Source organism: Tympanuchus pallidicinctus, unplaced genomic scaffold (genome assembly GCF_026119805.1).
Source record: "Tympanuchus pallidicinctus isolate F22 unplaced genomic scaffold, pur_lepc_1.0 scaffold3, whole genome shotgun sequence".
In the NCBI taxonomy this organism is placed as follows: domain Eukaryota; kingdom Metazoa; phylum Chordata; class Aves; order Galliformes; family Phasianidae; genus Tympanuchus; species Tympanuchus pallidicinctus.
In genome coordinates, this window is record NW_026294747.1 from 14,148,344 (window position 1) to 14,159,063 (window position 10,720).

Consider the following 10,720-nt stretch of genomic DNA (forward strand, 5'->3'; position numbering starts at 1 on the left):
GCTAACAAACGTAAGCTTATTAAGTGATTCTGATGAAGTAACACATCATAGTGAGAGGGAAAATATACTTTATGAATCATTACGTTGCTACTACTGAAAAATCAATTAATATCAACAGTTGCTATGCTGTGGTTTTAAATACGCAGGATAACATTTCCTGCATGTTTGGAGAAGTGTTATGACCTCTCCGAAGCCCCAGATTTGTCACTACTGATTATTCCCTTTGTAAACTATCATAAATAAGGCCTAAATAGATTTATACTTAAATTTAATTAATTTGACCTTTAAGACACCATCAGCAGCATTTGCATATATCTGCATTTTTTGATACAGATCACGTTATTCCTACTCTCCTAAATGATTACTTCTTGCCAAGTTAACTTTCATTATCTGGTACTGAGACTTTTCAGAAATTATAATGAAATGTATCAAAATATATGAGACTTGTGAAAATAATTTCCAAATACTTATGATAAATTAATTTAGTAATATTACTAATTATTCAAAGGAATACTTCCTCTTGAAGTTGCATTTCACCTCCATTCATTCAATAGACTTACACAGCCAACATGGAAGAGTATTTTTTAATTCCTCCTGTTCAAGAAAACAGAAAATACTTAGACACTGTATACTTCGAATAGATCTCTGCTCATAAAGTAAGTAAACATCGTTTCCTGGGAGAGATCTGAAATGCCGTGACTGATGTTGGCTAGGTCAAGTGAACAATAATGTAAGCATTAGCACAATAATGTGACTTTACCACAAGTTCCCAGAGTAACCTTGCTAGTAACTTGTAGCAGTGTTTTTCTTGTCATGCGGCATTCAGAGGTGGAAGGGCACTGTTTTAGCCCATTCCTTTCTTCACAGCTTTTCCATAAATCCAGGTTGTCACTCCCAGGATTTTTGCATATAGAATAACCCTACTAGTGACTGGCTGCTTCTGCCAGCTAGTTCTTCAGATCAGCTCTACTTTGCATTAATACTGCTCTTCAATCTTCCTTACTTCTTCTTCTAGTATCCTTTATGTTCTTCTTGACATACCTACTCTCCTAACTTTTGCTTTCACCAAATTTGTCCTGTTTTTTTTGTCTCCTACAATGCATGGAAAATGGAGAGAGATGTCATTCAGGAAGGAGCCTGGGGGAGGTTCCGATTGGACATTATGAAAAACTTATTTGCGGTGTAGAAAACAGTTTAATTTTTGTGTTTCTTGCTCACAGTTATGACATGCTAATAGGCATGATGAAATTCAAAAATGCTTCTTTAAAACAGGAAGAGAGGAAAAAAAAGTTATTTTCTGCAAAGACAAATCACTTAGTGCCTTTTGTGTGCTGTTATCTGAAATCAAGCCCCATTTATCCACTTGGTTAGTTCTTCGAATCCACCATGCTGTTCAGTGCCCATGATTTTTTATGGAAGTGTTTCCATGAAGGGGTCCAGAATGCAGTTTTTAATATGGACATTTTTAATGTTACTTACTGTCTGTCCAGAAGTATAGGAGATAAGAGTACGTGAGCAACATTGTTCTTTGAGATTTATGTAGCTGTGATCTGCAATTGCAATTAGTCAAAATCAGAAAATATGAGAATTTCGACTTAGCCCAACAGGTTCTTCTCTGTTGGGCAGATGATCTGTGATCTAGTATTAAGTTTTCTGATAAAATATGTTATATATTGGCATATGGCTTTTCCAGGAGACTCTTACAAAGCCGAACCTCTGTGATTTCCACTTCCTGGTTAATGAACAGCAATGCTGTATTTTATTTATGCCTACTTAGTACTGGACCAGATCTTGATTACTGGTTCCTATTCACACACTTCTCTGGTAACAGAATGACCGATTTCCTCAAATAAGTCTCTATAGTGCTATCGCTCTAGCAACTGACTTCTTCACAAATTGTTATTACTGAGTGTACTTTTACAAAATTCTGGTAAATGAAGAAATGCAACTGAAGTATGGTCAGTAGTACTACTAGGTTTGGGTGCAGATGATGAAGGCAATATCTTTTTTCAGAGTGTTTGGCATTACATACCATGTAGCATGGCTCACATTGGTTTTGGCAGTAGCTGAATGCTCAGCATTTCTGCACATTCTGTGTCAGTGTTTCAAACTAATCACCCAGAAAATGAAGAAAGTACAATTAAGAATCATGACTATAATTTGATACAAATCTTTTGCTGATATCACAAATGAAGTTTATGGCACTCAAGCAGCCTGATGTTGTTCTTGCTCTTTTCAGCATTTCCCTCATTCGGTCACTTTGATTTTAAGTTCTGCAACAAGGAAACAAAGCAGGAAATCTTTCAAACTATATTCTTCTATACTTAAGTTTAATTCTTTACCAAAAAATCCCTACACTTCACTGAGTAATAGAAGGGGTTGTAGAAAAAACAATGTGCATCCTGCATCAAGAGGAGTATGAAAACAAATGACGGTAAGGTTGTCATGTCATCTGCAAACATCCAGGATATCTGTGTTTATAGAGGGGATCAACACTTAATCCTCTTTACAGCTTGTAAACACAAATATTACAACTGTGCATACTGATATTTGCAATTGATTTTATAGACTAGAATCTGTGTGTGTACACAAATGCTTGAGGACAGGTTTACATTGTGCAGTAGTGCGTGTTGCAGACATCCTACTGCTAACAACAGCCAAGATAAATTTATAGTACTAAATAGTACTATATAGTACTAGTACTAAATAGTACTAAATAGGGGCATGAAGTTGCACTAAGTGATTTTGCCTTTCTCTGAGGCACTGACACTGCAGCATTGTGCTTGGGATCTGAGCTGATATCTCTAAACAGGACTATATGCTTGTAGTGACAGTGTTTTCACCACTGAAAGCTGGATGACTCTGCTGTGTCCAAAAAAGAAAGTGTCCAAAAAATCAGTCTTTTAAAGTAGGTGGTAATGTTTACAGTTTCAGTAGAAATAGAGAAATAAGAAGAATGAATAATAGAAATGTAAGTTGGTGAAAGGGATGGCTGAGTTGAGCAGCACAAAACCCTGGAAGAAGCAGTAGAGATGCACAGCCTCGAAAAGGTCTGTATATTGGAACTGGTGGACATCATTCTGATATGTTTGTAATACTAGAAGGAAAACACTATGTAAAAACTTGATATATAAATTTATATGTATTACCACTGTATGTACTTACATATACATTATCTGTATTGATACAATGGATTATCCAACTGCTTCCCAAGATGCCAAGGTTTCCCTCTTCTTTTGAATTATTTCAATTTCATACCTTCTATAATACACCTGTTCTTTTGCACTCATAAAAGTTCCTTTCTTTTTCCTCCTTAATAGCTTATTTTGGCAGCAGGATGTTAGGAGAGTCTCAGACAGTGAGACTGCATTCGTCACTATTTGTCACTGGATTGTTAGCAATAATATTGAGCCAGCAGGTTTGTTTAGTTTACTTTATCGGCTTCACTTACGTATTTTTGTGAGGTTGTGAGAAATATCTGAGGATCTTGCCCCATGCCATCTTTTCAATATATCTAAAATTCTCTTTCTTCATGGCAATATCTGCTTGCCACATTCATTTCTCAAGAATCAGCTTCTTCAGGTAATATTAGGTTGGTCTGTGGACAACCATCACATTCACACATTCAGACTCGAGTCCGGGTTCATCCTCCCTACCGCAGGTTCATGCTGTGCATTCAGTGAAATAGAGACCCTGTGGAGAATTGTGAGGTCCACATGTAATTGTAGGTCGTGTAATATTGCATATGCACAAAGATGGCACGTTGCAGCTTGAGATAGCCTGCAGCCTTTAGTCATATTGACAGTACTTTCCCAGTGAGTCTGAGTAAGTTGAGGAGAATTTCTCATGAGAAATCCTCATTTCTCTGCTGTCACTTATCATAGTCTGCGGTTTTTTTATATTTTCTCCAAACACGCATCATGGAGGTGACTAATTGCTGTGCATGTTTTGCTAAGGTAAGCTGTCAGCATGCTTATCGTTTTGGAATGACGAAGTATGATATAAAACAAAAATGCTGTCAAACGTGAACAGCTAGACTTGCACTGTACTGAACATTAAATACGTCACTGGGTGAATTGTCTACTGATAGTTTTGGGTTTTATTGTTCAGAAAACTATGAAAATCCTTATCTGCTTTGATTTGTTGCTGCAAGTGAATGAAAACTGGTGTTCCATGTTTGCATTTTTTATTTCAGAACAGCATTGAGTGAATTTGTTTCCCATGACCTGAAATGCCTGACAAAGATGGATGAGTAAATGAATCTGCTCTTTCTAGTCTTATAATCAGGCTAGCTTTATCGATGACAACATGACTGTCAGTCTTCAGCAGGAATATGATGGCGTAAGCTGGTAGTGATTGCTATCTCCATTGTCTATTTTTGACAGAGTATAACTTCAGTTCCTTTAAATGCTGTATTTCCAACTGAATGAAGGCAGAGTCTGCATTATTGTTAATCAGGTGAACTGAGAGAAGCCCACGTAGATTTCAGAGCTAATGGGAGGCTTGGTGAGCTGCTAATTAGGAAAGAAGAATGAATTACAAATTGTTTGTGGTCACCCTAAAAATTGAAACAACAGCATTTCTAGATCCCTTAAACAATGTCAAATTCACCTAATTTTCATAATAAATTACTTACTTCCTAGAGGATGAATATACCTTTTCATTTTATTCTCCGGGATCTTAAATACTTGATTTTCTTCCAAATCTCATCTGACTGTTGATATAGTAATCATTGTGGTTAGGAGAAATATGTGGAATTTTTTTGTCTTTTTTATCTTCCTGATACTTTTCTCCTGCATTACGTTATCTTAAGACTTTGCGTGTAGTTAGTTCTGATACATGCTTGTAGAGTGGAGCCATTATACAGGTACAGAACAGACGAGCTATGATTCCTTTTTATACGCTATAACAAATCATATTTATCTCTTGATTATATTGCCCCACAGCTAGCTTTAGGGAAATATCTCTCTATCATTTGTTCATGTGCCTTCGATGCTTTTTTCCCATCTTTTTATGATACAGTGTGAGGTGGAACTAGGATAGTTTGCACTAGAATGTATTTAACTTCTTCACCGAAATGTATCATTTGCGTATGTTTCAATTTCATGACTGAAATAGTAGCAGATATTGCCTATTGCTGAAAGAACTTATCTTTTATGTTGAGTAAAGTAATTTTGTGGAAGCAAGTTTTTAATTGTTTATTCAAACTATGCTCAGCACTGCTATACTTTCCTATCTTAGTAGAATGGGAATGTTGCTACGGTGCTTCTGGAAATTTCTGTGTACTACAAATACAGAACCTCATGCTAAAAAAAAACTGGCAATAATGCATCAAATGCAGATCTTAACTGATAATACCCTACAATTTCTTTTCAGTGAACATCAAAGAGCTGAAGAAAGCCTGTATACAGTGGAATTTATTAAAAGTTTGTGAAAATGTCTACAGAGCAGACTTTAGTAAGAGGCTGACTTTTCTTGAAATTGAAAGTGGATTAGACTTTTTAATAATGTTTATCTTGGATTAATATTGACACAAAGGGTTGTCTTCCATTATTATCTTTATCAATGCAATAGCATTTTTGATAGAGAAAATGCGGAATCATTTTTTCTGTTGTTACCACTAGGAAAAAATAAGTCTGCTACTATCCCCAGAAACAGAGAAAATATTGCTGTATGTTTTGTAGTAGACAGTGAGCTCTTAAGCTTTCTGAAACAGTTGCAATCCGGAAAGCTGTCCATTTCTGTATTCTCTTTCTGGCCAGGAAGAAGAGAAACAGGAAAAGTAAGTTTGCTTTTATGGTGTGGATCCTGCAGTTTTGGAACTCCTTTGTATGCTCATTTGTTTTCTCTGAATCACTCATGCAAACAGGTGGAGAGCACTTTCTTTTCTTACAGTTTTTGGATTGAATTCAAGGCTCCAGGAAACTCAGGTCTTCTGTGTTAGCATACTTTCAAAACACTTTAGCAGAACTCAGTGGAGCTGTGCAAAAGTAAACTTGAGCGACACTCTTCCAATGAGATGTTTCTTCAAAACATCTCATAATCCATGGCTCAAAGATGTAAAGCCATCAGAGATCACTGTGACAATTTTTATTGAACCAGACTACATCCTCATACATTCTTTTATCCTTTTGTTTTGTTTTGTTTCTATTACCACTTTACATTTGATTTAGGGCATATTTTTTTAAGCCAATGTCCCTTGACTCAAAGATTCCCAATTGCAGACAGTTGTCTCCATCTGTTGACAAGCTGTTTTGGCTGTTATAAATGCAACAATGCTGAAACACAATCTTATTTTACTGAAGGAACAGTCAAGGTGAAGAAACATACATTCATCAGCCATTAAAAGGTTGCACAGCTGAGTGGTACTAAAGCAGTTTGCTATAAAACTGATGTCAAGATTTAGCTAAAGTGGGTTTGACTGCCTTGTTCCATGAAGCTAGATCCTAATTTGAAGCGGTTGGCTTGCATTAATTCCTTGTATTTGCACTGATTAAACTAGCTGAGGAAATTCAAGGTGTTTTCTTTCTGTGATCAGGTTCCCTTATTACTACCTAGTTGTTCCAAGTTGAAACTTGTAAGTACTACCAGGAGGACACAATGTAGATTCTGTGCATTTTCTGTACTACAACATTATAATAGCCTAGATTGTCAGGTAGTAGAAACTGGTTTCAGTGTATTTGGCCTATATAATCTTCTGATGTTCAATTAAGCTTCATTTATTGAATAATCCCTTTGCAGATATTCTCAAAGCTTACTATATTGTTCTCAAAGCAAAACCTTTGCTTAGCTTGACTTCAAGCCTACAGAAAATAATAATTATGTCTTTGTTATGCAACGTAGGACATAGTGGTCCTGGGAGATGAACTACCTTGGTAGCAAAATTTGACAGTTTACTTTTCCATGAGAGAAACAAGGGAAAAATTCCATGGGCTTGTGGTATGAGCCTTTTTAACCTCTTAGCTGCAAAAGTCCAGGGAGAGGATGGAAGAGTTGTGTGTTAAATAAAAACAGATTTACAGAATTGGCTTCTTGTTCAGAAGCTTAAAATTTGGAGGCACTGAAGGGATGGTGATTTATACTAGTAAATGAAGGGATAGGGTAGAGACACCAGAGAAACTTGGTCAGAGCCAGAATTGCAAATGAAGAGGTAAATAAATCTCATTAAGATCTTAAATATACATCAAGCCCTAGCAACTGTCTGGGCCAGTGCATAAGAAAATTCAGCATCTGATAACCCAGAATAGCATCTTAAGTGCTAAGAATGGGCGGAAGCAAGAACTTCTGGCACTGATGAAGATTTTAAGTGCCAATGCTCTGGGTATACAGTTCAATCTCTCTTGACATTCCATGAAAATAAAAGTGTTCTAAATCTCAGATCCAAATACTGTAATGTGAAAACTCTAGTGTTTTAATGAAATGCTGTAAGTCTGAAACTATGCTGTTGTTGGCAGCCTTTTTGACACATGCTGATTCAAACCAGGAAAGAAATATTGTGATACTCTGCTTTGAAGAGACAGCTCCAGATAAAGATCTCAACATTGCTTTTTGTTTTTGTCCCCAATTCTCCAAAGAATAGGACTACACTTATTGGAAATAAGCTGCCTCAGAACATGCTCTGTCAGGTATGCTGAGAATTTTCCTGTGGCCCCTCATGGGAAGTTTGGGAGAGAAGGAAAGAGAAGTAGAAGGAAGTATCTGGTAGAGTAGTAATGTTCATCTTAAGCTCTGGCCACAATACCAAAAGAGATTTGCGTATGGCATACTGTTTCATAAGAGTACTTAAACATTAGTTAAAATGAGCTAAGAAAGTACCGTCTGAAAATGCAGTCAAGAAGGCCAAACTGATCTGAAGATATTATGAACAGGTTTTTTTTTATCATGTGCTTCTACACTTATGTAGATTACTACAAATGCCAAGGTTTACCTTCACAATCCATAATGTTTTGAGTTATACAGTTGTCCAGCTTACTGGCAGTTGTTTCACATGTCTCTAGCACTTTGGTTCTCACTAGTATATCCTTGAATGCATTATTTGAGGATAACCGTAAGACTGATGGTGATTTCTGACACTCTATTGTTGTTAGCAGGAAATGTAATCATAGTAAGAGCCACTGGTAGTTACAGACAGAAGTCTAATTTAGCAGTTTTTCTAATAAGGATGATGTAGCTGCGGTATGCATTCCTGGTAGCTTGTATACCTAAGATTGTGCAACAGTGCTTTGAAAGCGTCAGTCTCAAATTTATTCTATGGTAAAGAGGAAATAACTGAATGAAACTTGGTTTCATTCAAATGATGCTATTTTACTAACATGCTAACTGGAAATTACAGCAAACTGTACACCACTTTCCTGGCTGGTTTGTGGTACCCAATTCCCTCTGCAATTGCAGATCCTTTTACCAACCCCAAATCTACTGCTCAAGTAATTTCTAGTTATCTTTTTTCTATTGGTCTTTATTTTAGGTATCTTTTACAGTTTATCTGAATAATTTTGATGCCTGTTCTATTTTTCCAGTGTACCAGCTGACCATCTTGAATCATCAAGAAATATCATTATCCAAATTATGAATGAAAAACTGATTAGACCTATGATGAGAATTTTTCTATAAAAAGCTAAAATGGTTTGATATCAAAAAGGACAATTATCTCTGTAATTCTAAGGTAAGTGTTCCAGATTTATATATAGACATGTACACTTGCAGACACACTTAATTGTATTATTATAATACGTTATTACTAATATATTATTTGTGAGTTATAAATTTTCTATGATATTTTAATAAATAATTAATTTATGGAACTGTGCTGTGTGGACAATTAAGTGAAAAGAAATTTGACAGGTTGTGGTTGAACAAAGTACAAATGTCCCACTTCATTTTATTTTATATTTACCCAAAATAAATACCAGGCTTTCTCTTGATAGTAACCAGATAGCCCATAACCTTGGAGGTTGAAAATCTGGAATTCTTACTCTGCCAAAATTTCACTGGTGTCAAGTACTACATGGTTAAATCCATTTGTTTCTGTAATGATTGTGTAGTTTTATCTGATAGGATTTTATCTGAAAGGGTTTGCTGGCAAATAGAATGCAAATAGAAGAATCTTTTATTCCTCGCTGTGTGCTGTGGACCTATAAGGTAGTTAAATATACTGAGCTGAATGTGAAAGTCAGTGTACATGCTGAGCATACTAATATGCATTTCATTTCTTTTATGCAACACAAGAGACAAATGATATTGTCTCTGTCAGAGGTGTTGATCTGCCTGAGGGTAGGGAGGCCCTTCAGAGGGATTTAGACAAGTTGGATCGCTGGGCTGAGGTGAATGGGATGAGGTTCAACAAGGCCAAGTGTTGGGTCCTGCACTTTGGGCACAACAACCCCATTCAGCGTTATAGGCTTGGGGATGAGTGGCTGGATGAGTGTGAAGAAGAGAGGGACCTAAGGGTGTTGGTTGATGCTCAGCTGAACATGAGCTGACAGTGTGCCCAGGTGGCCACGAGGGCCAACGGCATCCTGGCCTGCATTAGAAATAGTGTGGCCAGCAGGAGCTGGGAGGTGATCATCCCCCCTCTACTCAGCACTGGTGAGGCCACAACTCGAGTATGGTGTTCAGTCTTGGGCCGCTCACTACAGGAAAGATGTACAGGAAAGGTCCTGGAGCGTGTCCAGAGAAGGGCAATGAAACTGGTGAGGGGTCTGGAGCACAAGTCTTATGAGGAGTGACTGAGGGAGCTGGGATTGTTTAGTCTGGAGAAGAGGAGGCTCAGGGGAGACCTCATCGCACTCTATAACTTCCTGAAGGGAGGTTGTGGTGAAGAGGGATTTGGCCTCTTCTCCCAGGCAACGAGCAGGACACAAGGAAATAGCCACAAGCTGTATCAGAGGAGGTTTAGATTAGATGTAAGGAAGAACTATTTCTCTCAAAGAGTGGTCAGGCACTGGAATGGCTGCCCAGGGAGGTGGTGGAGTCACCGTCCCTGGCAGTGTTCAAGAGGCGTCTGGATGATGTGCTGCATGATGTGGTTTAGTAGCCTGTGATGAGGAGACGGTTGGACTAAATGATCTTATAGGTCGTTTCCAACCTTTTGATTCTATGATTCTATGATTCTTTCCCTCAGGAAATCTGACTCTATTTTGATCCAAAATACTAAGTCAGGATAAGATCTAGATTTTCAAGTGTATTGAGCATGAGATATTGTTCAAGCTTACAAGAATGAAGTTTGGAAAGCCCAGATGGAATTGAATCTGGCTAGGCAAATATAAGAAAACAAGAAAGGTTTCTATAAGTACATTGCTGTCAAAAGGTAGACTATGGAAAATGTGGGTCAATTGCTGAATGACTTGATTACACAGGACATGCAAAAGGTTGAGGTACTGAATGCATTTTTGCCTCAGCCTTCACTAGAAAGACTGCCCTTCTGTAATCCCTGGTTCCAGAGGCCTTGCTGGAGCATGGAGGATGTATATTTAGTGGCAGAGGATCAAGTACTTAAGCAAACTGAACACTTACAAGTCCATGGGCCCTGGTGGAATGCACCACATCTGCTGAAGAAAGTTGCGGATGTCATTGCAAGGCTGCTGTTGATAAGCTCTGGTCAATTGTGGTGACTTGAATAAGTGTTTGAAGACTGGAGGAAAGCAAATGTCACTCGTATCTTCAAGAAGGCCAAGAGAAGAAGCCAGGGAGCCATGATTCACCTGCTTCTTGGGAAGAATAC